Raw genomic sequence first — 6,568 nt, 5'->3', positions numbered from 1 at the left:
TTGCATTTCTCTAATAATTAGCAATGTTGAGCATCTTTTCGTGTACCTTTTGGCCACCTGTATGTCTTCTTTGGAGAAATGTCTATTTAGGTCTTCTGCCCATTTTTTGATTGAGTTTGTTGTTGTTGAGTTGTATGAGCTGTAAGTGTATTTTGGAGATTAAGCCCTTGTCAGTCCCATCATTTGCAAATATTTTCTCACATCCTGTAGGTTGTTTTTTTTTTTTGTTTTGTTTATGGTTTCCTTTGCTTTGCAAAAACTTATGATTTTGGTTGGGTCCTATTTGTTCATTTTTGTTTTTATTTCTGTTGCCTTGGGAGACTGACCTAAGAAAATATCAGTAAGATTTATGTCAGAGAATGTTTTGCCTATGTTTTCTTCTAGGACTTTTATGGCGTTATGTCTTATATTTAAGTTTTTAAGCCATTTTGAGTTTATTTTTGTATATAGTGTGAGGGTGTGTTCTAACTTCAGTGATTTACATGTGGCTGTCCAGCATTCCCAACACCACTTGCTGAAGAGATTATATTGTCTCCATTGTATATTCTTGCCTCCTTTGTCAAAGATTAATTGACCATTGGTTTATGGGTTTACTTCTGGGCTCTCTATTCTGTTCCTTTGAACCATATGTCTGTTTTTGTGCCAGAACCATGTTATTTTGATTACTGTAGCTTTGCAGTATTGTCTGAAGTCTGGGAGGGTTATACCTCCAGATTTATTCTTTTTCCTCATGATTGCTTTGACAATTCTGGGTCTTTTATGGTTCCATATATATTTTAGGATTATTTATTCTAGTTCTATGAAAAATGTCATGGGTAATTTGATAGGGATCACATGAAATCTTTAGATGGCTTTGGGTAGTATGGCCATTTTAACAATATTAAGTCTTTCAATCCAAAAGAATGAGATATCTTTCCATTTTTTTGAATCATCTTCTTTTGATTGGAGCATTTAGTCCATTGATAATTAAGGTAATTATTGATAGATATGAATTTATTGCCATTTTAAACCTTGTCTTCCAGTTGATTTTGTATTTCTTCTTTGTTCCTTTCTTTTTCTTTTTCCTTTTGTGGTTTGATGGTTTTATTTTGTAGTATGCTTGTGTTCTTTTTGGTTTTTGTGAATCTTTTGTATGTTTTTGATTTGCGGTTACCTTGTTTTTCAAATATATTAACCCATTCCTATATCTACTTGCTTTAGACTGGTAGTCATATAGTCTCAAACACATTTTTTTAACATCTTTATTGGAGTATAATTGCTTTACAATGGTGTGTTAGTTTCTGCTTTATAAGAAAGTGAATCAGCTATACATATATCCCCATATCTCGTCCCTCTTGCATCTCCCTCCCACCTTCCCTATCTCACCCCTCTAGGTGGTCACAAACCACCTAGCTGATCTCCCTGTGCCATGCGGCTGCTTCCCACTAGCTATCCACCCTACGTTTGGTAGTGTATATATGTCCATGCCACTCTCTCACTTTGTCACAGCTTACCCTTCTCCCTCCCCACATCCTCAAGTCCATGCTCTAGTAGGTCTGTGTCTTTATTCCCATCTTACCATTAGGTTCTTAATGACTTTTTTTTTCTTAGATTCCATATATATGTGTTCGCATGTGGTATTTGTTTTTCTCTTTCTGACTTACTTCACTCTGTATGACAGACTCTAGGTCCATCCACCTCACTACAAATAACTCAATTTCGTTTCCTTTTATGGCTGAGTAATATTCCATTGTATATATGCGCCACATCTTCTTTACCCATTCATCTGTTGATGGACACTTAGGTTGCTTCCATGTCTTGGCTATTGTAAATAGAGCTGCAATGAACATTGTGGTACATGAGTCTTTTTGAATTATGGTTTTCTCAGTGTATATGCCCAGTAGCGGGATTGCTGGGTCGTGTGGTAGTTCTATTTGTAGTTTTTTAAGCAACTCCATACTGTTCTCCATAGTGACTGTATCAATTTACATTCCCAACAACAGTGCAAGAGAGGTTGTTTGTTTTTTTGTTATTGAGATTCATGAGCTGCTTGTAAATTTTGGAGATTAATCATTTGTCAGTTGCTTCATTTGCAACTGTTTTCTCCCATTCTGAGGGTTGTCTTTTGGTCTTGTTTATGGTTTCCTTTGCTGTGCAAAAGCTTTTAAGTTTCATTAGGTCCCATTTGTTTATTTTTGTTTTTATTTCCATTTCTGTAGGAGGGGGGTCAAAAAGGATCTTGCTGTGATCTATGTCATAGAGTGTTCTGCCTATGTTTTCCTCTAAGAGTTTGATAGTGTCTGGCCTTACATTTAGGTCTTTAACCCATTTTGAGTTTATTCTTGTGTGTGGTGTTAGGGAGTGTTCTAATTTCATACTTTTACATGTAGCTGTCCAGTTTTCCCAGCACCACTTATTGAAGAGGCTGTCTTTTCTCCACTGTATATCCTTCCCTCCTTTATCAAAGAAAAGGTGACCATATGTGTGTGGGTTTATCTCTGGGCTTTCTATCCTGTTCCACTGATCTATATTTCTGTTTTTGTGCCAGTACCATACTGTCTTGATTACTGTAGCTTTGTAGTAAAGTCTGAAGTCAGGGAGCCTGATTCCTCCAGCTCCATTTTTCGTTCTCAAGATTGCTTTGGCTACTCGGGGTCTTTTGTGTTTCCATACAAATTGTCAAACAAATTTTTTATTAAAAAATTGACATTTTCTTGCTCTCCTCCCTCACATTTTATAATTTTTGATGTCCTCTTTTACATCTTCAAGTTTATCCTTTTGCTGTTTATTGTAGTTATCATCACTTTCAAAAACATTTTTGATTTTTTTTTTTAAAACTGTGTACTGGCTTATTTAAGTCATTTACTTTTCAGTTGTGGTTTTCTCTTTCCTATAGATTCTTCTTTTCTCTTTAGAGAAGATCTTTCAACATTTCTTTTAGGATATGTTTTTTGTTGTTATATTATTTTAATTTTTGCTTGTCTGAAAAATTATTTCTCTCTCCTTGTGTTCTAAATGATAATCTTGCTGGGTGGAGTATCCTATGTTTCAGGTTTTTCCCTTTCAGTACTTTGAATATATCTTGCCACTCTCTGCTGGCCTGCAATCTCTCTTTGTGTAGGGAATCAGCTGATAGCCTTATGGAGTTTCCCTTGTAATTAGCACTTTGTTTTTCTCTTGCTGCTTTTAGAATCCTCTCTTTATCTTTAACTTTTGGCATTTTAATTATAATATGTCTAGGTATAGGTCTCTTTCGGTTCATCTAGTTTGGGGCCCTCTGTGAATCCTGTACCCGGATATTTGTTTCCATTTTTAGGTTTGGTAAATTTTCAGCCATAATTTTTTCAAATACCTTTTTGATACCCTTTTCTCTTTCTTCTCCTTCTGGGATCCCTATTATGTGTCAGTTGGGATGGTTTATATTATCCCACAGGTCTCATATATTGCTTTCACTTTTTTTTTTTCACTTGCCTTTCTGTCTGCTGCTCTGATTGGTTGATTTCCATTATTCTATCTTCCAGATCACTTATTCATCCAGAACCCATATTTTAAAATGTACTACTCTGTTAACTTTGATGAACAACCTAGATTAGGAATAAATATAATAGTAGAAAATATCCTCAATAACATTTATATAACATTGATATTAATAATAATATTACAAAAGAGTAAAAATTTACCTGACATGGTTACAACTTCAGTGTCAGGGCATGTTGTAAAAACTGCTGAGTTTAGGTTTGCAACATTGTGTGATGTCCCTTTCAAAACTAGATGTTTCCTGTAGAAGCCAAGTGTATGCAATACAATGCCAGTTTGTTCGGGAGTGTAACCCAGGAATTCTTCTGGAAATTAGGTGGCGATGAAAGGAATTGGAAGTTTATACTTAAACTAAATTAAAGGACATAGTTGTTTTATATTTCAGCATTTACTAGAAAGAGAAAAAGGAACTTATATACTCGTTATGCCAAGACAGGTTTCCCAGGAGAGTATAGTTTTTAGGGGCTGGCAGTCAGGAAAGCACTAAAAGTGCTGGGGGGATGGGGGGCACCTGCTACTAGAAATTATAGACAAGTTGGCCAGAGCCTAGAAACAATGGTAGTGATTAAAACATTTAGTCGAGATTGGAACATTTACTTCAATGTCAATGAGTGAAGATAATTATTTGCAAAGTTCTTGGGTTGCAGTGGGAGCCACACATTCTCCAAACTAACAATTTCTCAGGGTTGGAAACAGCAGTTATTGGTTAAACACTATTTTATTGAATGAGACTGTTAAGTACATTGAAAAACATTCAGCATGTTTGGATCTTGCCCCACCTTTCAACCACAGATTCTTAAGTCAGGGTTTAAACGTTAAATGTTTGTGTAAAGCTTGTATTTTACGAATTCTGTTTTCCTTCCCTGCCCAAATCTCACCAGTTATAAACTATTCTATACTCCCCCAATATTTTATCTCTTTTCTCTTTACACTTCCTGTCAGTCAATCCCATTTCATCCTTGTGCACATTTGCAAAACCTCAGCAAGCACGCACGTGAAAATGACACTCACATGTTCACGCGAAGTCCTGAATTCTCACAAAAAGAAATTAAAGAAGAAAACAGCGTTTTGTAAAACTTATTGGAAACATAAATGGGAAACAGTGAAACCCAGTTTGTATTCTCCAATCTTTATTTGCTATATACTCTTCTAAACTTGTTAAAAATATTATATTCTATTTTCTCATAGAAATTATGTTACCCCATAATCATCCCAGCATATTGCAAGTCTTGAGGAATATAACAACAAATTCCCCCAAATTATTAAAAAAAATATATGTGTCAGAGTTAATAATGTGTTTACAGGTAAAAATGCCCATATTTTAGCTATTTATTACATCACTATGCTTTTGATTTCATATCTCACTAGTGAATGATTTCTTGTGTCTATTTTATTGGCCCTGTCTGCCCAAACAGAATTTCTGCCAATGAATGATAAAGAAGAAATGAAGATTGTAGTTCTTACCCACTGCAGTTGCTCTTCCAGTACGCTTAATATAGTATTCAAATATGCAGCAAGCCTAGGGTCCCTTAGCTATTTTCAGGTTCAATTCCTTTGCTGAATCAAATGCTTTCTCCCAACCTTTCAATCTCTTTCCTCCTCTGCAGTAACAATCTCTGTTCCATTGGACAGTGATCTGTTGTTTACATGCCAGATTTTTTAAGCTACAGATTTATAGCTGGATGGTGCAGGGAACTTCAAGCAATAGCTTGATCAGTAAAACAGGTAGTCATTCTTCCATTGTGCTTTGCTCTCTTACTTGGTAACAGGCCAGATTGAAAAACAAAAAGGAATGGGAAAATATAAATGATTGCCTAGGATAGGTTACATAGTACTTTAGGATATAGAGACTGCAGCAGTGTGCAATTTGAAATTCACAGTAGTGGACATCTCACTTTGTGAGACTTTGCTATTATGGATAGACTGTGCTATAACAGAATAGAAGAGGGGATCTAAAAATAGTTCATTGCATTGTGCTGCTATCTATGGGCAATTCTGCTGTATAAAACTTTTGTCACTGTCTGTGGAAACCAATTAGACATAGGAAGCTTTTTGGATGGTACACACAAATCTAGCTAGCCTCATTTCTTTTTAAAAGGCATAAGAAGAAGAAAGGAGTGAAAAGACATTTGGAGTTTCTGCGTGTGGATGACAAATAGCCCAGAAGCTAAGTAAAAAGACCCAGTTCCAGCAATTATTGTTGTTGAAATTTAATGCATATAAATGCACTCTTAATACATTTATTTTCTTATTTTTGTATTTAATAACATCTTTTAAAGAAAATGAGTCAAAGTTATTGTGTCATATGAAAACAATCACTGAAGTTTCCACTCTCTTGGAAAAACAAAAGGAAATATATATCTTCTCTCTATTCAGACACCTGAGTTTTAAAAATAATTAAATGTCAGCATTTTAAATGCAAACCCTATTTTCAAAAGGTTTATGATTGCCTGTTAAAAATCAGCACCAAGCTAGAATTTGGCACAGTGAGTGTTTAGTGGAGGGCAGTAACATTTCAAATGCATTTTTCTTTAGTATGTTATGGACTCAATTTCCAACAGATTGGCTAATTTAATTTCAGAACAATTCAGTGCCTTCCAAGATCTCCATCCCTTCTGCCCTTCATAAGTATACTCTAGCCTGTGTAGAGTGTCCAATACACAGATTTAGGGAATTCTGAGAAATCTTAGCAGAATGAAGAGAGAAGAAAGAAACTTATTATGAAAAGTTGCTGGTTCAATGAGCTAAATCATATTCTTGTTTTGGAGAGTATAGGATTTTGGAAAAAAAATTGGAAAACTTTACAATTTCCATTTTATGATGTGGACAAAATGTTACAGTTCATAATTTTCAGGTGAACTTATTTCAGATACACCCATGCAAAATCAACATGGAAAATAGTGGTCAATGTATTGTGTTCAATGTCTTGTACCTCAGTTGAAGGACATAATTAAAGGCAGAAAGGAGAAAAGAATGGCCAAAGAGGGTAAAAAATGCACCACAATTTTATGACAATAAGAGCACTGAATTGGGAGTCAGCACATGGGGATTT

The sequence above is a fragment of the Physeter macrocephalus genome, chromosome 15, assembly GCF_002837175.3.
Source record: "Physeter macrocephalus isolate SW-GA chromosome 15, ASM283717v5, whole genome shotgun sequence".
Lineage (NCBI taxonomy): Eukaryota > Metazoa > Chordata > Mammalia > Artiodactyla > Physeteridae > Physeter > Physeter macrocephalus.
Note: the sequence above shows the minus strand (reverse complement) of the source record.